Genomic DNA, 24,202 nt, shown 5'->3' on the forward strand with positions numbered 1-24,202 from the left:
TTTCCCTCTAAAGGATGGATTCCACTGGAAGACTACGAAATCATCGTATTTGTTCATCCTTTCTTTCAACAAATATTTGGGTACCTGTTATGTGCCAGCCACTCTTCTAAGTGCTGAGCATAAAGGATTGACCAGAACAAAACCCCAGACCTCATATATTCTAATGCAGGGAGAGGTGAGAAAGTGTAAAATAAAGGTAAGTAAATTATACAGTATAGCAGAGGGTGGAAAGTGCTAAAGAGAAAAAGAAAATTGTAGAGGATAGAAAAGGAGTTCCAGGTGGAGAGGTGCATACTGAAGTTTTAAATAGGGTGGTCAGGGAAGGAGGATTCAATGAGAAGATGACTTGGGGGAGGGGGAAGACTTTAAGATTTTCACACAGGGCCACATGCTCAGAAGGGCCCCATACTTGGTTTGACACACTACCTCATTGTCTTGAAAATCTAAATAAATTTTTAACAAGAACTCCCACATTTTCATTTTATATTGGCCCCGCATATTAGGTAGGGGATCCTGCTTTCAGATAATTGGGGATGAGCTTTGTAGGAAAGGGGAATAGCAAAGAGCATATCTGGAGTTTACAAGGAGCAAGGAGGCCAGGGAGACTGGAGATGGAGTCAGGACAGTAATGGGGTGATGATGTGCCACATAATGTGAGATCATCCTCTGGGTGGGATGGAGAACAGTTTGTGGGGTTTGAGCAGTGGAGTGACCCCACATGTGTTTTAAAAGGATAGCTCTAGATTTTTATTGAGAATAGACTATAGATGGGCAAGAACAGAATTGAAGATACCATTCAGAGGCTATTGCAATAATCCAAGTGAGACATGGCTTGGACATGTTGTTAGGGTGAAGGTAGTGAGAGATGGTCAGATTCTGGATGTGTTTTGGAGGATTTGTCAGATTTTATATAGGGTCAGAGATTGAAAGAAGAGTCATGGATGGCTCTAAAGTTGGCCTGAGCAACTAGAAGGATGGAGTTGCCATTTTGGGAATGTAGAAGGCTGTGGGAGAAGCAAGTTTTCCAGGGAATAAGAGGAATTCACTTTTAGACATTTTAAGCTTAAGCTGTTTCACCTCTAAAAGGAGATATCCAATAGGTAATTGAGTATCTGTGTTGGGAGTTCGGGGAAGAAACTACATTGACAATATATATTTAGAAATTATTAGCTCAAATGGATGACATTTAAAGTCATGGGAGAAGATGAATCAGCATGCAAGTGTACAGAGAGAAAAGTTCAAGGTCTGAGTTCTGAGGTGCTCCATGGTAGAGGCAGAACATGAGGGGGAACCAGCAAAAGGAAGGCTCCTAAAGTACACTGCATATAGAAAAATTACCATCCAATAAAAACTGAATGAGAAGAATATCTCTTAATATACTGGAAAAAACAGTGGCATTCAGCACTGCAGATATACACAGTTTTGACATCAGTCCAGGCTTTAGTAAGAGCTCCCAATTTAGATGATCCACTAGCAAATGATATAACTGACTAGCAGAAGAGCAATGAATCTCAAGCCATGGAAATGGATAATTATTATTATTGTTGTTAATAATTTAAAAAGAAGAAAGAGAGAAATAGAGTCTGGACTTGTAGGATGTCTAACAATCCAAGTTTCCCTGATACTGAGGCAATTCCCAGGATGCAGGATTTTCGTGCTAAAAGTGGGAAAGTCCCAGGCAGATGAGTTGGTCAACCCAACATGGTGTCAGTCTTTTATTTGAATCCAGTCTTCCCAGCTAATACCTTATGGTTTCTCATCTGTAAAAACAGAAGTAATACAGGATTGTTATTAAGGTAAAACAGGAATATTGTATATCAGAATGCCTGATGTTTAGTAGGTAGTCAATAAATGATAGCTATTATTAATATTAGGAGAAACTTATCTTGTATACCTCGGTAAACCCTAAGGACACCACTAGATTATGGCTAGCAAATTATTTGGTGTTCACAGTTATGATCCAGAGTTACAAAGGAACATTAATTATGTTCTTTATATTTCTGTTTAGCACCATTATCCATTGAGAGGTATAGGGATCATGACATGAAATAAGAGGAAGCCCAACACAATATTTGGTTCTATCATAAACAGTATTTACACCATCATAATAATATTAACATTGGCTATTGACTTGCAACTTATAGAATTAAACTATAGACAAATTATGGGGAAATTAACCATACTTTCAGAACAAAGTATAAATGCTATTAATCTGAATATTGTCAAAGTAGATCTATAGCTATCAAAAGAAGAGTGGGGTAAAGAGAGGCAGTGGAATTATCAAGATCCAAAGTGTGAAATTAAATACTATGTCTTGTTTGTGGGAAACAAAGCAGAGATTTAAACGTATTGTTTAAAGATGCCTGAATACAAGTGGAGGAACTGAGACTAGTGATAGAACCTTTTCAAAGGGTGGAGAAATTGGGATTGATGGAAGTGAACTAAATCCTCGCTCATCATAAAATGGCAAGGTGTAAAGTTGATAAATTTTTTAAACGGTGTAATGTTATTGTTGAGAAGTATGGAGTTAACCACGACAAGAAAATAAAGTAGAAATGATTAAAATAGTATCTGGGAACAGGATTGGAGTGGAGGCAGGAGACAGCCTCATACAGAAAATACATGAATCAGTATTTTCATGATAAGCCTCTCTCTCTCTCCCCCCATCTGATTTTAATAGTTTGCATTGATTCTATTTATGAAAGAGGTTTTAAAAATAAAAAGAGGAAGAAGCATATAAAATTGGCTGCCCATTCAGAATAATTTTTCAAAGGATATTTGAGTGCTTAAAGGCATTTAGCTCTTCAGAAAACTGAGCTATTTGTAGTGACTCATTCTTTGAGTATGTAAGAAAACCAAACTTTTACTCTACCCAGTTTCTCCTCCATTCAGAACCTGGGCCACTATCAATATGGCTCCTGAAAATTGTATTCTCATATCTTGATTGCACTTTATTTAGATAAGACTGACTAATCAACCAGCCACTATATTAGTTAGCTTGGGCTGCTTTTAAGAAAATATCACAGACTGAGTGCCATAAACAACAGAAATTAATTTTCTCACAATTCTGGAGGCTAGAAGTCCAAGATCAAGTGCTGTCAGGATTGGTTTCTGGTGAGGCCTCTTTGCAATGTTGGGCATCTTTTCATGTGCCTGTTGGCCATCTGTATGTCTTCTTTGGAGAAATGTCTATTTAGGCCTTTGGCCCATTTTTCTGTTGGGTTGTTTGTTTTTGAGTTGTATGAGTTGTTTATATTTTGGAAATTAATCACTTCTCAGTCACGTCATTTGCAAAGATTTTCTCCCAGTCCATACATTGTCTTTTCATTTTGTTTATGGTTTTCTTTGTTGTTCAAAAGCTTGTAAGTTTGATTAGATCCCATTTGTTTATTTTTACTTTTATTTCTATTGCCTTGGGAGACTGACCTAAGAAAACATTGGTACTATTTATGTCAGAGAATGTTTTGCCTATTTTCTCTTCTAGGAGTTTTATGAAAACCACCATTTTTAATGAAATCAAACCTCCCCCTCAGGATAACAGCTCTAACATACCGGCTGCCTAAATTTCGATGTTGTGCATCATCTGGTATGCAAAGTGTTCCTTTTCAATTTGGATTTGGCAGAAACTTCAAAACACACAGGTAGTCTAGTAGCATCTGTACCAGGTTTCAGAGGGTTAACAGTTCTCCCATTGGTCAAGAAACTTTCCCAGCAGCTCATTTGCATTCTGAGTATCTGTATTTGTTTTCCATTGCTGTGTAACAAATTATCATAAATTTAGCAGCTTAAAACAACATGCATTTACAGTCTCACAGTTCCTGTATGTTAGAAGTCTGGCACAATGTAACTTAGTTCTCTGTTCAGGGTCTCATGAGGCTGCACCAAGGTGTCTACTGGGCTGTGGTCCCACTGGAGTTTGCAGTCCTCTTCAAGTTCATCCAGGTTTTGGCAGAATTCAGTTCCTTTTGGTTGTGGGACTGAGGTTCCTGTTGGCTGTCAGCTGGGTGTCACCCTCTGCTCTTACAGGCCACCCTCAGGTTTTAGCCACATGGTCCCCCCATTAACAGTTCACCACACGGCTGTTTGCCTTCTTCCAGGCTAACAGGAAAATGTCTCCCTGATGTTTCACCTTTTAAAGGGCTCATTCTAATCTAATCCACAGATCACATTCAAATTTTGTCAATTATCCCAACAATGTCTATTATAGGTCCAGGATCATACATAGCATTTAATTGTCATGTCTCTTTTATCTCAAGTTCCTCAGTCTTTCCCAACTTTTATGACCTTGACATTTTTTTTAATTAATTTATTTTATTTATTTATTTTTGGCTGTGTTGGGTCTTTGTTGCTGCGCACGGGCTTTCTCTAGTTGTGGGGAGTGGGGGTTACTCTTTGTTGCAGTGCGCGGACTTCTCATTGCAGTGGCTTCTCTTGTTGCAGAGCATGGGCTCTAGGTGCACGGGCTTCAGGAGTTGTGGCTCACGGGCTCTGGAACGCAGGCTCAGTAGTTGTGGCACACGGGCTTAGTTGCTCCGCAGCATGTGGGATCTTCCTGGACCAGGGCTTGAACCTGTGTCCCCTGCATTGGCAGGTGGATTCTTAACCACTGCGCCACCAGGGAAGCCCTAACCTTGACATTTTTTAAAGAGAACAAGCCAGTTACTTTCTAGAAAATCCCTATAATGGATTGAATGTTTGCACACCCCCCTACAAATTTGTATATTAAAGCCCTAATCTTCAATGTGATGGTATTTGGATATGGGGCCTTTGGGAGCTAAATAGGTTTAGATGATGTTGTGAGATTGGGACCCTCATGAAGAGATTAGTGTCCTTATAAGAAGAGGAAGAGACCATAGCACCATCTGTCTGTCTGTCTGTCTGTCTGTCTGTCTGTCTGTCTCTCTCTCTCCCTGCCATGAGGATACACTGAGAAGGTGGCTGTCTGCAAACCAGGAAAAGAGCTTTCACCAAAACCTGACCATGCTGGCCACCTGATCTCAGCCTCTAGAACTGTGAGAAATAAATTTCTGTTGCTCAAGCCAACCACACTATGGTATTTTGTTATCACAGCCAGAGCTGACTAAGAGGGTCCCTCAATTTGGGTTTGTATGATATTTCCTCATAATTACATACAAGTTTTATATTTTGGCAGAAATACCCCAAAAGTGTTGCTATGTTCTTCTAATGGCATCCTTTCAGGAAGTACACAATGTCAATTTGTCCCAATACTGGGGATGTTTATAAGAGAGTGTCTATCAGATTTCTCTGCCATAAAATTAACTGACAAGTATTTCGTATTAATTAATAAACAATTAACATGTAGTCTGTGTGGAGATAATTCTGAAAATATGTAAATATCTGTTCCTCATCGAGCATTCATTCACTGGTTTTATTTTTATTTATTGATTTATTTATCTTTGGCTGTGATGGGTCTTTGTTGCTGCACACAGGCTTTCTCTAGTTGTGGCGAGCAGGGGCTACTCTTTGTTGTGGTGCATGGGCTTCTCATTGTGGTGGCTTTTCTTGTTGTGGAGCATGGGTTCTAGGAGCACGGGATTCAGTAGTTGTGGCACATGGGTCAGTAGTTGTGGCTCACGGGCTTCTCAGAGTGCAGGTTCAGTAGTTGTGGTGCATGGGCTTAGTTGCTCTGTGGCATGTGGGATCTTCCCGGACCAGGGCTCGAAACCGTGTCCCCTGCATTGGCAGGCAGATTCTTAACTACTGCACCACCAGGAAAGTCCCCATTCACTGGTTTTAGCATCCACTGATGAATCTTCCCTGAATCAATTATTACTATAATGATTGCAAAATGCTTCTAGTTCATCATTCCCTCTACACTTATTAGTTGGCATCTTACTGTGAGGCAGTTTTCCCTTCTCCCCCAATTTTTTCTTTCTTTAATTATGCATTTATTTATACCAGTAAGAACTCATGGATTTCTATTTTACTGAGTGGATTGCATATGTTACTATTATTATTTGTTTTGATGCTTGAATTGTCCCAGATTTAACAAGAAGAATCCCCTTTAAGCAGATTCTTATGTCCTTATGACACATCCCTTACTATTCTTTGAGCAATTTTAACTGTCTGGCACACAAAAAAAAATCTTCCAGGTTCATCTTGTACTTGTCATTTTTTCCCATATCTGGAATTAGCTATTTATCCAAGGATCATTTCTTTTAGTAGAAGATAGTATTTAGAAACCAAGATCTGGGCACTGGTTATACTCATTGTTACTGGGATATTATAGATTTTAGGTCCTCACAGGAAATAGAGCTAGAAATATATGAATACATGCATACAACTTATAAATCTATTTTTATATCAATCTACTTGTACAGATTCAAAACCATGGGTTCACACCAATATTTCCAATTCCAAACCAACACCGCAGGGTTTTTTTTCCAGCCTCTGCTTTTCCATACTTGTAATTCCCTTCTCACATTGTGAGAAATTTGGATTCCATTATTCTCAATATATTTCCTTCTTCAGTCAATGCCCCAGTATGCAAGCAATCTTCTGACCATTCAGACTGTCTTCTTGGCCCTGGCCTTGGCAGCCCCAGCCTCTCTGGCTGAGCCATTGGCCCCAGTCCCAGCAAACACACCAACCACAAAGGTCAAGTACTCAGCCCTAGCCATCCTGGACACACTGGCTAATTCTTTAGTACTGCCACCACCAATCATCAGCTAATTCCTCATCCCCAGCTCTGCCAACCATGTTGACTGCACCAATCAAAAAGATAAAATATTTTAAAAACCTAGATAGTGCTGCCGTGCTTAAAATTGTTTAAAAGATATTGCTGGAACAGAAGAGAGAATCCAGAAATAAACCTAAATATGCATAGTGTTTTTGTTCATAATAAAGATGTCATTTCTGATCAGTGAATTTATATGCAATCTAGTCAGTGGGGTAAATAAAATAGCGTTGGGGGAATTGAAGAATGTTATGAAAAATAAGGCTGGATTCAAATCTCACTGTTTATACCAAAATTAATTACAGATGTATCAAAGATTTTGTATAAAATAAATCTATACAATTCCTGAATAAAGCATGAATGAATCTATATTAGATCCTGGAGTAGAAAAAGACCTTTCCAAGAAAGATATCAAAGCAGTGAGCTATAAGGCAAAAGTTTGATAAAATTAACCACACCAAATTTATAAATTTCTCCTTGACAAATAAATAAATACATAAATAAATAAATCCTAAAAATCATTGACAAACTGGGGAAAGATATTTGCAGTACAGGAAAGCAAATAGCTGATATCCTTAATTTTCACAAAATTTTATATAAGTAGACAAAATAAATTCAAATAAAAAAGCTAAATAGAAAAATAAGCAAAGGATAAACAGGTAGTTAAAAAATAAATAAAAGGATAGATGGACAATGATTTTCAGCCTTACACAAAGGTAACAAAATGAGAACAAAGATGATGGAATGCAATGTTTCTCCCATGAGACTGGCAAGAATGTAGGGTGGCTTCATGGATCCACGAAGGCTGTGAACACGCATAACTTCCTCTGGAGTTGTGTGGCACAGCAGCCCGAAGCCTGAGCAGTCGAGCACGAGATACAATCATTCTCATACATTGTTCTGGAATGTTGCCAAAGGGTAAATTTGTCGACTCCTCCTGGAGAAAAATTTGACAATTGATTTCAATATTTAAAATGTAAAGACTCATTAACCCAACAATCCCACTGCTAGTTATTTACCCCAAGGATATTCTGGCAAAATATGCCAGAGTATCTCTTCAACTCTTCAGGGATATTCACTGCAGTCTTTTTCATAATAGTGAGAGAGAAAAAAAATGGAACTAACTAAATTGTCCGTCATAAGGGGCTTGTTAAACAAAGTATAGGTACATTCAACTGCTATATTAAAATGCCACAATTAAATAGAATGTGTTCTAAGTGCTGATATGAAAAGATTTCTGAAATTTTTGTATTATATAAAAAAAAATAAAACAAAATTTTTAGTAGAAACCTTTTTGTACAAACAAAAAATTTTATACAAAGAGATGAATACAGATATGCAGCTATGAAAAGATTTTTTTCAAGGCCATCTGAAACAAAGGCATAGCAGGAAAGCAATAGCCTTATTCTAATGTTGACCTCAGAGCTGGGTTGTTTTTGACTGAGAAGGCCTAACAGGAAGTGCCTCAGCAAGGACAGTTTGATTTCTTGCAGTTTGAGATACATTCGAGAAATGCCCCAAATTCTGGACTCTGTCTACTCTATCTGGTCTTTTTCTGCTTGAAAACAGGTCAGTTCTTGCCTGGACTCATCTCTCTCATAATTTTTTTAAGAATATAAACAGATAGTTTTATTTTTTAATTTTTTAAATTGAAGTATAGTTGATTTACAATGTTGTGTTAGTTTCAGGTGTATGGCAAAGTGATTCAGATATTTTTTTTTTCAGGTTCTTTTCCCTTATAGGCTATTACAAAATATTGAATATAGCTCCCTGTGTTATACAGTAGGTCCTTGTTGGTTATCTATTTTATATATATTAGTGTGTATCTGTTAATCCCAAACTCCTAATTTATCCCTCCCCCGCTTTCCCCTTTGGTAACCATAAGTTTGTTTTCTATGACTGTGGGTCTATTTCTGTTTTGTAAATAAGTTCATTTGTATCTTTTTTTAGATTCCATATATAAGAAATATATGATATTTGTCTTTCTCTGTCTGGATTATGTCCAGACATAACTTTGCCTGATAATCTCTAGGTTCATCCATGTTGCTGCAAGTGGCATTATTTATTCTTTTTTATGGCTAAGGAATATTCCATTATATATATATACCACATCTTCTTTATCCATTCATCTGTTGATGGACATTTAGTTTGCTTCCATGTCTTGGCTATTATAAATAGTGCTGCTGTGAACATTGGGGTGCATGCATCTTTTCAAAATAGATTTTTCTCTGGATATATGCCCAGGAGTGGCATTGCTGGATCATATGGTAACTCTATTTTTACTATTTTAAGGAACCTCCATACTGTTCTCCATAGTGGGTGCACCAATTTACATTCCCACCAACAGTGTAGGAGGGTTCCCTTTTCTCCACACCCTCTCCAGCATTTATTATGTGTAGACTTTTTGACAATGGCCATTCAGACTTGTGTGAGGTGATACCTCATTGCAGTATTGATTTGCATTTCTCTATTAATTAGTGATGTTGAGCAATTTTTCACATACCTGTTGGCCAACTGTATGTCTTCTTTGGAGAAATGTCTATTTAGATCTTCTGCCCATTTTTTGATTGAATTTTTTATTGTTTTGATATTGAGCTGTAAAGCGGTTTGTATATTTTGGAAATTAATCCCTTGTCAGTCACATCATTTGCAAATATTTTCTTCCATTCTGTAGGTTGCCTTTTTATTTTGTTTATTGTTTCCTTTGCTGTGCAAAAGGTTTTAAGTTTAATTAGGTACCATTTGTTTATTTTTCTTTTTATTTCCAGTACTCTAGCAGATGGGCCCAAAAAGATATGACTGTGATTTATGTCAGAGTGTTCTGCCTATGTTTTCTTCTAGGAATTTTATAGTATCTAGTCTTACATTTAAGTTTTAATCCATTTGAGTTTATTTTTGTATATGGTGTTAGAGAATGTTCTAATTTCCATTCTTTTATATGTAGTTGTCCAGTTTTCCCCAAACTTACTGAATAGACTGTCTTTTCTCCATTGTATATTCTTGCTTCCTTTATCATAGATTAGTTGACCATATGTGCGTGGGTTTATTTCTGGGCTTTCTATCCTGTTCCATTGATCTATATATCTGTTTTGATGTCAGTACCATATTTTGATTAGTGTAGCTTTGTAGTATAGCCTGAAGTCAGCCAGCCTGATTCCTCCAGCTCTGTTTTTCTTTCTCAAGATTAATTTGGCTATTTGGGGTCTTTTGTGTTTCCATACAAATTAAAAAATTTTTTGTTCTAGTTATGTGAAAAATGCCATTGGTAATTTGATAGGAATTATATTGAATTTTTAGACTGCCTTGGGTAGTATAGCCATTTTAATGATATTGATTCTTCCAATCCAAGAACATGGTATATCTTTCCATCTGCTTGTGTCTTCTTCAATTTCTTTCATCAGTGTCTTATAGTTTTCAGAGTACAGGTTTTTTACCTCCTTAGGTAGGTTTATTCCTAGGTATTTTATTCTTTTTGATGTGATGGTGAATGGGCTTGTTTCCTTAATTTCTCTTTCTCATCTCTTGTTGTTAGTATATAGAAATGCAACAGATTTCTGTGTATTCATTTTGTATCCTGCAACTTTACCAATTTCATTGATGAGCTCTAGAAGTTTTCTGGTAACGTCTTTAGGATTTTCTATGTATAGTATCATGTTGTCTGCAAACGGTGTGAGTTTTACTTCTTTTTTTCCAATTTGGATTCCTTTTATTTCTTTTTCTTCTCTGATTGCTGTGGCTAGGACTTCCAAAACTATGTTGAGCAAAAGTGGCAAGAGTGGGCATTCTTGTCTTCTTCCTGATGTTAGAGAAAATGCTTTCAACTTTTCACCGTTGAGTGAGAGGTTAGCTTTGGATTTGTCACATATGGCCTTTATTATGTTGAGGTGTGTACCCTCTATGCCCGCTTTCTGGAGAGTTTTTATCATAAATGGATGTGGAATTTTATCAAAAACTTTTTCTGCATCTATTGAGATGATCATATGCTTTTTAATCTCCAATTTGTTAATGTAGTGTATCACACCAATTGATTTGCAGATATTGAAGAATCCTTGCATCCCTGGGATAAATCACACTTGATCATGGTGTATCATCCTTTTAATGTATTATTGGATTTGGTTTGGTAGTATTTTATTGAGGATTTTTGCATCCATGTTCATCAGTGATATTGGCCTGTAATTTTTCTTTTTTGTGGTTTCTTTGATTTGGTATCAGTGTGATGGTGGCCTCATAGAATGAGTTTGGGAGTGTTCCTTCCTCTGCAATTTTTTGGAATAGTTTCAGAAGGATAGGTATTAACTCTTCTCTAAATGTTTGGTAGAATTTGCTTTTTAAGTCATCTGGTCCTGGACTTTTATTTGTTGGGAGTTTTTTAAATCACAGATTCAATTTCAGTACTTGTAATTGGTCTGATCATATTTTCTTTCTTCCCCGTTCAGTCTTGGGAGATTGTACCTTTGTAAGAATTTGTCCATTTCTTCTAGGTTGTACATTTTATTGACATTTAGTTGCTTGTAGTAGTCGCTTATGGTCCTTTGTATTTCTGTGGTGTTGGTTGTAACTTCTCCTTTTTCATTTCTAATTCTATTGATTTGGCCCTTTTCCTTTTTTTCTTGATGAGTCTGGCTAAAGTTTTATCAGTTTTGTTTATCTTTTCAAGGAACCAGCTTTTAGTCTTATTGATCTTTTCTGTTGCCTTCTTAGTCTCTATTTCATTTATTTCTGCTCTGATCTTTATGATTTCTTTCCTTCTACTAACTATAGGTTTTGTTTGTTCTTCTTTCTCTTGTTCCTGTAGGTGTAAGATTAGGTTGTTTGTTTGAGATTTTTCTTGATTACTGACGTAAGCTTGTATCACTATGAACTTCCCTCTTAGAACTACTTTTGCTGCATCCCACAGGTTTTGGATCATTGTGTTTTCATTTTCATTGTCTCTAAGTATTTTTTTTATTTCCTCTTTGATTTTTTCAGTGATCCATTGGTTGTTTAGTAGCATATTGTTTAGCCTCCATGTGTTTGTGTTTTTTGCAGTTGATTTCAAATCTCATAGTGTTGTGGTCAGAAAAGATGCTTAATAAGATTTCAATTTTCTTAAATTTACCAAGGCTTGCCTTGTGGCCCAGAATGTGATCTATCCTGGATAATGTTCCATGTGCACTTTGAAAAGAAGGTGTATTCTGCCGCTTTCAGATGGAATGCTCTACAAATATTAATTAAGTCCACCTGGTCTAATGTGTCATTTAAAACCTGTGTTTCCTTATTGATTTTCTTTCTGGATAATCTGTCCATCAATGTAAATGTAAGTACAGTGTTAAAATCCCCTTCTATTATTATGTTACTGTCAACTTCTCCTTTTATGTCTGTTAATATTTGCCTTATATATTGAGGAGTTCCTATGTTGGGTGCACATATATTTACAATTGCTATATCTTCTTGGATTGATCCTTTGATCATTATGTAATGTCCTTCTTTGTCTCTTGTAACAGTCTTTATTTTAAAGTCTATTTTGTCTGATATAAGTATTGCTACTCCAGCTTTGTTTTGATTTCCATTTATGCGGAGTACCTTTTTCCATCCCTCACTTTCAGTTTGTATGTGTCTCTAGATCTGAAGTGAGTCTCTCATAGACAGCATATATAAAGGTCTTGCTTTTGTATCCATTTATCCAGTCTGTGTCTTTTCCTTGGAGCATTTAATTCATTTGTGTTTAAGATAATTATTGATACATATGTTTTTATTTTCATTTTGTTAATTGTTTTTGGATTTGTTTTTGTAGGTCTTTTTTTTTCCCCTTTCCTCTTTTGTTCTCTTCTCTTCTTATTTGATGATGATTTTTAGTGTTGTGTTTGGATTCCTTTTTCTTTTTTGTGTGTATCTCTATTATAAATTTTTGGTTTGCTGTTACCATGAGGTTTTGATATAGCAGTCTATATATATACATACATATATATATATATATATATGTGTGTGTGTGTGTGTATATATATATGATTATTTTAAGTTTCTGATTTCTTAATTTCAAATGCATTTTAAATACCCTGCATTTGTACTCTCTTCCCTCATGATTACTGGTTTTGATATCATATTTTACATCTAATTGTTTTGTGTATCCCTTAACTGCTTATTGTGGGTACAGATAATTTTACTACTTTTGTCTTTGAACCTCCCTACTAGTTTGTGTGTAGGTGATCTCCTACCTTTACTGTAAGTTTGCCTTTACTGGTGAGCTTTTCCATTTTGTAATTTTCTTGTTTCTATTTGTGGCTTTTTTTTCTGCTTAGAGAAGTTCCTTTAGCATTTGTTGTAAAGCTCATTTGGTGGTGCTGAATTCTTTTAGCTTTTGCTTGTCTGTAAACCTTTTGATTTCTCCATCAAATCTGAACAAGAGCCTTGCTAGGTAGAGTATTCTTAGTTGTAGGTTTTTCCCTTCCATCATTTAAATATATCATGCCACTGCCTTCTGACCTGCAGAGTTTCTACTGAAAAAATCATCTGATAGCCTTATGGGAATTCCCTTGTATGTTATTTGTTGCTTTTCGCTTGTTGCTTTTACTATTTTCTCTTTATCTTTAATTTTTGTAAACTTCATTACTATATGTCTTGGCATGTTCCTCCTTGGGTTAATCCTGTATGGAACTCTCTGTGCTTCCTGGACTTGGGTGACTGTTTCCTTTCCCATATTAAGGAAGTTTTCAGCTATTATTTCTTCAAATATTTTCTCAGGCCCTTTCTTTCTCTTCTCTTTCTGGGACCTGTATAATGTGAATTTTAGTGTGTTTGATGTTGTCCCAGAGCTCTCTTAAACTGTCCTCATTTCTATTTATTCTTTTTTCTTTATTCCATTCGGTATTCTTTATTCTATTCTTTTTTCTTTATTCTATTCTACCACTCTTCCAGCTCACTGATCCATTCTCCTGTCTCATTTATTCTGCTATTGATTCCTTCTAGTGTATTTTTCATTTCAGTTATTGTATTCTTCAACTCTGCTTGGTTACTCTTTATATTTTTCAAATCCTTTGTTAACAAATTCTTGTAACTTTTCACTCTGTGCATCCATCCTTTTTCCAAGTTCTTGGATTATTTTTATAATCATTACTCTGAGCTCTTTCTCAGGTAGATTGCCTATCTCCACTTCACTTAGTTGTTCTTCTGAGGTTTTATCTGTTCCTTTGTCTGGAACATATCCTTTTGCCATCTCATTTTGTTTAAATTTCTATTTGTATTTTTATGTATGTGGTAGGTTAGTTACATTTCTCAACCTTGGACTAGTGGCTCTCTGTAAGGGATATCCTATTTGTCCCACCTGTACACTCCTGTCTCATCACCCAAGGGCTAGGGACCACCTGGTCCCTGGGTAAGTTCTGACCTATGTTTGCAGACTTAGTTCTGCAGGCTGCGAGATCCTAGTTCTCTTGCTTCTGGTGTCTGTCCCCTAGTAGATGAAGCTGGTGCAGGTTTCCTGAAAGGAGGAGCCAATGCCTGCCCATGGTGGGTGGAGCTGGGTCTTGGCCCTTTGGTGGGCAGGACCGTGTCAAGGAGCATGTCTAGAGGTGGCTGTGGGTTCAGAAAGTCCTTAGGCAGCCTGTCTGCTGATGTGTGGGGCCAGGTCTCAGTGCTAATGTCCCAAGCAAGATGTCTGCCTCTGCAAGAGTTTAGGCAGATGAACACTCCCTGACATCTCCACCATGAGTGTCCATGTCCCCAGGGTGAGCCACAGCCATCCCCACTTCCCTTGGAGACCCTCCAAGACCAGCAGCTAAGTCTGACCCATGTTTCTATGAAGTCACTGCTTTTGCCCTGGGTCCTGGTGCACATGGGACCCTGTATGCACCCTCCAGGAGTGGAGTCTCTATTTCCCCCAGTCCTGTGGAGCTCCTGCTCTCAAGCCCCACTGGCCTTCAAAACCAAATGCTCTGGGGGCTCCTCCTCCTGATGCCAGAACTGCAGGCTGGGGAGCCTGATGTGGGGCTCAGAACTCTCACTGCTGTGGACAACTTCTGTGATATAATTATTCTGCAGTTTGTGGGTTGCAAACCTGGGTGGTATGGGATTTTATTATATCATGAGAGTGCCCCTCCTACCATCTCATTGTGGTTTCTTCTATATGTATTTGGGTGTAGAATATCTTTCCTGGTAGGTTCCAGTCTTTTTTATCAATGGTTGTTCAGGAGTTAATTGTGACTTTGGTGTGCTTGTGAGAGGAGATGAGCTTGAATCCTTCTACTCTGCCATCTTGCCCCCAAATCCCCTCTTTCTTATAATTTAGGCCCACAATCCTTATCTGAAAAACAAGTTTTTCTATGGCTCATTTCTATAACTTTATGATGGTGAAACTTGATATAAATTGATGTGGATTATTTAGAGTTTTTATTTATTCTGCTTAGTGTGAATGATCATACATCTCACTGCAGAAATAGAAATATGGTTATGGGGTGCTGCCCCAGACACTGCTAGGGTGTTTTATACTATACTATACAATATATGTGCTGCTACCTTTCTAAATTTCAAAAAACTATGAATTCTCAAACACATCTGGTTCCAAAGTTTTGGGACCTCTCTCTTGCTAAAATCAGCAAGCAGCAGCCAACTCACCCTAAAATTCTGGCTCTTTCCAACTGCTTCTTCCATCATTACAGGCTCAGGAGGAACTTGTATCTGCCTTTCTGGTTATCTCAGAAAGTGTTGTACCAACTGCATTTCCCCAGCATAACAAGGATCTAAAGCTCTCCATTCCCTCACTGCGTGCTGCCCAACTGCTAAGTCAATGCTACATATTTTGGAGTTTTATTATGGCAGCACCCCACTCCTGGTTCTAATTTCTATATTTTTAGAGTAGTCTGAACTGCTGCAATAAATAGACCACCAAAGTGAAATGGCTAAACCAAAATAAACCTTTATTTCTCACTCATGTAACATCCTGGGGAAGCTATTCCAGGTTGGCAAGCAGCTCTCTTCCATAGAATCATGCAGGGCCCCAGGCTGATAGCAGCTGTACCATCCAAGGCTACTCTGGTCATTGCCATTCTAGCTCAAGAGAAGGGGGAAAGGCAAGTACAAGTAGCCTTATGGGTCAGGTCTGGAAATAGCACTCCTCACTTTTGTTTACATTCCATTAGGGAGAAGTTGCTCACCCAGCCACACCTGACTACAAGAGAATTAAGAAATGAAGTGTAGGGAATTCCCTGGTAGTCCAGTGGTTAGGACTCAGCATTTTCACTGCTGAGGGCATGGGTTCAATCCCTGGTCAGGGAACTACGATCCTGCAAGCCACGTGGCATGGCGAAAAAATAAAATAAAAATAAATGAAGTGTAGCTGGACAATCCTTGCCAGCTACTGTTAATGAACAGCCAAAGATTCCCGATCACACCCATTCTAGCCAGGGATGAGTCTGGCTAGATTATTCTTCGGGATTTTTAGGGATACAAAATATGGCAGAAATAGGGGCTTCCCTGGTGGCGCAGTGGTTGAGAATCTGCCTGCCAATGCAGGGGACACGGGTTCGAGCCCTGGTCTGGGAAGATCCCACATGCCGCAGAGCAACTAGGCCCGTGAGCCACAACTACTGAGCCTGCGCGTCTGGAGCCTGTGCTCTGCAATGGGAGAGGCCGCGATAGTGAGAGGCCCGCGCACCGCGATGAAGAGTGGCCCCCGCTTGCCGCAACTGGAGAAAGCCCTCGCACAGAAACGAAGACCCAGCACAGCCAAAAATAAATAAATAAATAAATAAATAAATTTATATAAAATATGGCAGAAATGGAAAGGGAGGGGGAAAATGGTCCCTGTTAAGGCCAGGGGAAGAATTCAGGGAAAATCTGGAAGATAGAGGAATGAGAACAGCTGTGATGTATGAGGAATATAAACAGAAGTGGGAAAGGAAGCTTTTAGATATATCACTGTAATCTTAAATCCCCTTCATGGTATTTGGGGGAGAAATGCAAAACAGCACCTGAATTATTTTGAAATTCCTTTTTGATTAATGAGTTATTTATTTGGTAGTAATATATCTTTGAGCCACGATGGGTCATGGATTTACATGTGCAACAAGATGTTAAACCTGAAGTTTTGACTGAGACACCATGTATCAGATACCAAAGTAAATGGAGAGACAGAATACCATGCAGAAAGGTATAAGCACGTTTACAAAACCCAGTTAAATGAGTAATGCCTATCAAAGGTACAAAAGGGTTTGGGAGGTTGAAGATTAGAAAGGACTTAGGAAAAGGCTTCTGTACTGAAGTTCCCATCTATCCCCAAGGGGTATAGGTGAGTGGTGCTTCCTTCACACCTCAAGCATGGTGTGAGGACCTTTAAGCAGACTGCTTTAAGAGCTTAACAGGTGTTCCCTAGATGGAGGGGTATGCGTTGATTGGTGTGGAGAATGATAACTCGAATGGGTGAAAGACCAGGCTGTACTGGAAGCCAGCTTGCCTCCCTAATAAGGGTAAATGATGTATGAGTGCTGCCAAGGACCACATGTAGGTCACAACACGGAGAGGGATCAGGCCTGGAGCCCTTCTAAATTCTGACCAAAGAGGATCTCCTAGAAGGACGATGGGAACCCTACTGAAAGTCTGACCAAAAGACACCACAGGAAAACCAGAGGCTGAGGGGATGATATACATCACCTGCACCGTGAGAAGTGCCAGCAGAGGTGCCTCTGAAGAAACCAGGAGAAAGGCCCACAGAGAGTCAGCCATAATGACCTACCAGACCCAGAAAGTTCTAGTCCATTCATCCATTCAACAATAAATATTTATTGAGCACCTACTACATGCCAGATGATGTTCTAGGCCCTCTAGCATATGTCAGTGAACTACTGTGGAGCCTGCATCCTTTAAAGAAGCAGTGGGGGACGGAAGACAAACAACAATAAATGACATAATAAATGTGTAAATTACAGTGTGATAGATACTGAAAAGTGCTAGTGGGAGAATGAGAAGCTGGATAAGATGGGAGTTAAATATATTTAAATGTACAATACATATATAAATTTTATGTTTTTTTGTTTTTTGTTTTTTTTATTAATTTATTTATTTTTGGCTGTGTTGGGTCTTCGTTTCTGTGTGAGGGCTTTCTCTAGTTGTGGCAAACGGGGGCCACTCTTCATTGCGGTGCGCGGGCCTCTTCACTATCGCGGCCTCTCTTGTTGCGGAGCACAGGCTCCAGACGCGCAGGCTCAGTAGTTGTGGCTCACGGGCCTAGTTGCTCCGCGGCATGTGGGATCTTCCCAGACCAGGGCTCGAACCCGTGTCCCCTGCATTGGCAGGCAGATTCTCAACCACTGCGCCACCAGGGAAGCCCCAAATTTTATGTTTTTAAAAATATTTTTAACAGGGTAAGGACAATGGGAGTTGTAATATTTTTAACTTTAAACTTATAACAATTCCAAACTTATAGAAAAGTTATATATTACAGAGAACTCCCATATACCTCCTATGTACATACATAAGTATATATGTATGAATTTACATATTACCTATACATTATCAATATGGCTCACAGATTTTTATTTAAAGAACTATAATTTTGTACTATCCTTATTTACATTAAATATCAAATTTTTATTAGCATGCCTTTACTTTTTAGTAAAACAAAATTTTCCAGGCTGACCTGGGTTTCAGCCATTTTCCCAAGAATCCCTGGTTTCTCCTAGTGGGGAATGGTATTTAGAAATCAAGTAATCAAGATCTGGGTCCTAGGTGTGTTCTTTGCTACTTGGATGTCATTACCCTTTCAGCAGACAAAGCTTTAAATATATATATTTGTATATACACACACACATATTCTATGATCTGAATATTTGTGTCCCCCCCCCCCGCAAATCCATATGTTGAAATCCTAACCTCCAAGATGATGGTATTAGGCGATGGGGCCTTTGGGGAGTGATTAGGTCATGAGGGCAAAGAGGATACAGTGAGAAAGCTGAGACACAGAAGAGGGCCCTCCCCTGACCATGCTGGCACCCTGATCTTGGACTTCCAGCCTCCAGAACCATGAGAACTAAATTTCTATTGTTTTTGTAAGCCACCCAGTCTGTGGTATTTTGCTATAGCAGCCCAAACAGAGCATGTGTGTGTATATATATATATGTTCACATTTATGTCTATGACTGATAAATGTGTGTTTATCTTCTTTTCCCAAGAGTAAGAAGAGTGAACTTGAGCCAACTATATTCAGTTTATTCTTCCCAGAGTCACCAATCAAGTAAGTCATTCCACCTCCCCGGGGACAGCATGGGCAGGGACAAAGAGGGAAACTATGAGCCACAATAGCTGAGCTCCCTCCACCTGGAAGGAAAGGAAGCATGGGGATACCTGTCCTTCCCTAATACTATTTCCCTAGTAAAAATACATCCTTTTTATTTTTTATTCTCCCCTCCTGTTACTATAAAGTAGCTCTCTTATCAGTACAGTCTCTCCACTTCTTCCATCTACTGTTGGCTGTCCAAGGATTTGCCTCCTTTAGTTATACCATTTATTACATCATCAAAATCTCTCCTTATTGCCTTATTTAGGCCACTCATCATCTTCCTGTTGACGCTTTATTTTTCTACTTCCCTTCAAAGCCAAACATATCAAAGAGTTGTCTACACACTCTTATCTCTCTACTTCCTCATACTTCCTGCAATTCTTTCTTCAACCCACCTTCAATCAAGCATTCTTCCTTCCCCGTGGCTCCTCTGAAGCTGCTCGTGGCTCCTCTGACGCTGCTCGTATTCATGTCCTTTCTCTTTCCAAATCTTACTTGACCCTTCAGCAACATTTGCCAGTTGACCACTCCTTCCTCCTCTCTGACCTTTGTAAATCACTCTCTCTTGGCTTCCCTCTTACCTCACTGGTAACAAATTCTTACCTTCTTCTTGTTTTCCTTGGCCAGCTCCTCCTCCTTTACCAAACTCCAAATGTTGAAGAGCCCAACAGTGGGGATCTCTATCCTGACCTCATTCTATTCCATCTACATGTGATTTTAAATACCATCCACATGTCTTTCATTTCCAAAAGTGTATCTCAAGCTCAGACCTGAGAACCAGACTCTTATAGTAACTCTCAATCTTCTCCTGGATATCTAAGGGGTATCTCAAAATAAGATGCAGTGGCAGAGACTAGCTAGTTGTTCACCAAATCCATATTACCTTGAGCTCCCAGCCAAGCACTTCCTAGTTTCCCATGCAGCTGGATGTAGCTCTAGAGTAGGGCAGAGTCACAAGACAGAAAGAGCTTGGATTCATGAATCAATGCACAAAACATCACCCACTGAATACCCACATTGAACTGTTTTATGAACAAGAAAAGAAAAATCTATTGTGTTCTGCCATTGCTATTTTGAGGTTATTTGTTCAACAACAGTTAGCCTACTCAGACTATTACAGATGTCAAAAACTGAACTTGACTCCCCAACCCAAATTCCTTCCCCCACCAATCTTCTCTACCTTGGTAATTCCTTGGTAATTGATGCCTTTCTCCATTCTATTACTCAAGACAGAAGCCTTGATATCTTTCTTTTCATTATCCACACATCCAGCCCACAAACAAGCTCTCTTGGTTCTATCTCTGTATTATTCCAGTTTTGCTAAAGTAACTAACAAACTCAGACTCAAAGTGAGTTACAGTAAATATTTATGCCTCACATACAAGTCTGCAGGCTGGCTGTGCTTGTTCTAGGCTTGACTGACCTTGTTTGTGTTCAGCCAAGTTTGGCTCCAGATTGCAAATCAGGTTTGGGTCTGCAAGCCATGTGTCCCATTCTGGGACTCAGAGTGAAGAAGCAATGGCTTCCTGAAACATGCTCTTTTCACATGGGTGGCAGAAGCACAAAAGAGGCAACAGAAGTTGTCCATGCCTCCTAAAGCTTCAGGTTGAAATCTCAGTCACGATTTGTAATTATCTTGTTTTTACTGGCAACTTCCCCTATTAAAAATGCTGGTTCTGTTCCTGCCTGGCATCTAGCAGGCATTCAACAAATGTTTATGACCTTGATGTTAAATGAGAGGATTCTGGAAAAGCAGTTTGAGGCTACACTGCTAAAGGATCTTGAAATATCACGTAGGAGAGTCTGGACTCCATCCTAAAGGCATTAGTCAGTCACCAAAGGAGAGGTCTGCTTTAGAAAGGTAACTATGATGGTAGCTGGGTGATGAATGTCTAAGGAGAAGCAGTTAACAGGTTGCTGTAATTGTCTAGGTTAGAGGAGACTTGAGGCATAAACTAGGGCAGAGGGACTAGAAGGGAGACTGCATTGAGGTGTCATCAACAAGAATTGGTTATAATAACAGCATTTATTAAGTGCCTATAGTAGGCCCAGACTTTATGCTATCTTACAAAAGCCAAGCAAAATAGGTATTGGTATACTAATTTTGCACATAAAAAAAAATTTCAGAGAACTTATATAATTTCCCCCCAGAATCTCACAGCTAAATAAATGACTATTCTGGAATTCCATTGCAGGACTATCTGATTCCCAAGCCCAGGGAGTGAAAGACAAGGAGTGGTGCTAAGTTTCCAGCTAAGGTAATTACTTAGATGATGTCCTTTGCTGAAATACATAAAGGGTTGCTGGGAAAGGTAATGAATGTGGTTTTAGTTACCCTGTGGGTTAGAAACCTGTAATACAGTAGGTGGTTCTGCCTGAAACAGAAACTGACTCTGGTTAACTCGCCAAATAGGGTATTTCTTGGAAGGCTATGGGGACTCCCAGAATCATTGGTAGGCTGGAGGGACCGGCTTCATGAAAAGGTCACAAACCCAGGGAGTTCCAGACAGTGAGGCAACAAGAACTAGCCATATGTGTATTCATTGAACAGATAGTTATTGAGTGCGTACTCCATGCCAGGCACCTCGGAGCACTGGGGACACAGCAGTGAAGAGTCAACACCGCCACCTTCATGCAACTTACATTCAGATGGGGGACCCAGGTCATAAACAAATCAGTTAATTAAATCCAAAAACATGTCAGATGGTAGAAAATAAAACAAGGAAGGGGGATAAAGAGTGCCTTGAGGAGAGAGAAGTTGCAATTTTCAATGGAGTGGTCAGAAAAGCCCCGCGGAGAGTTCTGGTCTGTCCACTGCTGCAGCCACGTGAATGAATGAGAACTCCAAATGTCCCCTTGTTGCTGTTCATTCTCTTGGAAGTAACATCTGATTGGCAGAGATGAAGGCGTGTGCTCACCCCCTTGTCTCCTCTGAAATGAGGGAGAGGAAGAATTGCCTTTCAACTTGTATATTTTGATGAGCACTACCTCCAAAGAACATACAGAAAATGAGGGATTTTCCCAAAAGAGATGAGGGTTTGGCCTCTAGAAAACCCAAATAACCACAGGAGAGGATGCAACCAATAAGAGAGTCAAAGAAGAGATTCATCAAAGAGAAGAGTGAGAAGAAAAAATAAAGGATAGCACTTTGGAGAATTTTGAATACGTCTGAAGATGCAGGTTGATGAAGAGGAACTAGTAAAGGAGAGCAGAAAGAAAAGAATCTGGAGAGAGCAATGTTTGAGAATCCAAGGATAGAGAGAGCTTACGAGGTCAATGGTGACTTTATGAAGAGGCTTGGAAGAAGACATTGTAAATGGAGAAAGAACCAATGGTGAGTGAAGTAGGGAAAGAGTAACCTCTGAGCCAAAGTGTTCTACATCATAATTCATGTTGTTATAAAGGAACTTGCAAAATATATTATCCTGTGTCAAAAGGAATGTAGGACTTCTATCCTCATTTCATTTGAACTTCACAATAACCTTGTGAGACAGGTCTTATCCTCACTGTGAGATGGAGGAAAATGATATCTAATATTCAGTGTTGGAGATTATAAATCTTTTCCTGGAGTGCATCTTGTTAATAGATATCAAAAGACCTTAAAATGTATGTATTCTCTGACCCAGAAATTCCTCTTTAAGGGTATTTAGCCAGAAGAAATAAGAGCACGCATACAGATTTATCTACAAGGTTATACATTGCTTGTAATAGTAAAGAAGTGAAAACAAGCTAGTTCCAACAAGAGGGAATTGGTATGTCCATGCTGTGAAATGATGTGCAATCAGTACCAAATAATGTTGCAGAATAAACTGTTCAAGAAAGAAAAAGGGAAATGGTTTATAATTTATGAAGTGGAAAAAGCAGACAACAAAAAGTATACACAGTATGATTCCATTTTTCCTTCTTGTGGATTTTTCCCCATATTTTCCAAAATGTCTGCAATAAACAAATATTACTTTTATAATGAGATATTTTTAAAGTAAGGTCCTGTGTGGTTAAGTACTTGTCTATGTCAAACAGGGATAACTGGGAAAGGAGGGGCCAGAATTATGCTCTTGACTCTTCAATCATTCCTTCTACCACCTCAGGCCGCCTCTTCTTATATAGAACAGTCAGTAAGTGTCTTACTTCTGACTTGTTGCTGTAACAGAAATGCCATAGGATGGGTTACTTAAATAGCAAACATTTATTTCTCCAAATTCTGGAGCCTGGGAAGGCAAAGATCAAGGTGCTGGCAGATTCAGTGTCTGATGAAAGCCTACTTCGTGGTTCATAAATGGCTGTCTTGCCTGTGTCCTCACACAACAGAAGGGCCAAGGGAGCTCTCTGGGGTCTCTTTTATAGGGACACTAATCCCATTCTTGAGGGCTCTACCCTCATGAACTAATACCTGGCAAAGGCCCAAGCCATGAATACCATTCCAGAGGGGATTAGGTTTCAACATATGAAATGAGGTTTGCGTGGGGAGGGGTGGGGGCCGGTGGGCAAAGACTAAAACAGAGAACACCGTCAGTCTGTAGAAGCAAGGGGGAGAAAATGTCCCTCAATAATGTAAAAATGCTTTCCTACTTTTTTTACTTGCAGTGTTCAGTGAAAACAAGTCCTTTACAATCAACATGCCAGAAACCCTAACATATAAGGCCTTCTTGTACTGAAAAAGTTAAAAGCGTGAGAATGGTTGGAAGTTGTTTAAACAACAATAGTAAAGATTTTACGAGACCTCAAAATACTCCCGGATGTGTGGATATGACAAATCAATAAAAAGGAACCAACACCCATCCTAGAGCCTTGTAAGATCTAGATACCAGCCTTTCTACACCTCAACCTGGAAGCACAGGCTCTCGTAGAGAGGGGACGTACTCCCACATAAGAGACATTAGGGGTGGCCCAGATGTGGCAATCCCTAGTAGGATGTGGGGTATGCAGAGGAAAGGGGTGACGGGCGCACTTAAGACACGTGAAAACTGGAAGGTTTGGTGCCTTCTGCCGTCGGCGGTTCCAAGGCTGAGTTTACGGCACTTAGAAGCAAGCTCTACTCCTCCCGGCTCGACCCTGCCTGCAGGCCTCCCTCAAGACCTCATCGGACTTGGACTTGAGGGCCTAACTGGGGCTTGTATTCGCTATCAAAGATCTGGGGGTCCCCGAGGCGGTGCGGTCTAGTTCCCGAAGAGCTGGACCCCGGCGAGCGGGCGGCGTGGGCGAGGATGGGTGCGGCCACCACACGGGCAGGGCTCGCTTCCGGATCTTCGCAAAACTAA

This window comes from Balaenoptera musculus, chromosome 1, assembly GCF_009873245.2.
Source record: "Balaenoptera musculus isolate JJ_BM4_2016_0621 chromosome 1, mBalMus1.pri.v3, whole genome shotgun sequence".
Lineage (NCBI taxonomy): Eukaryota > Metazoa > Chordata > Mammalia > Artiodactyla > Balaenopteridae > Balaenoptera > Balaenoptera musculus.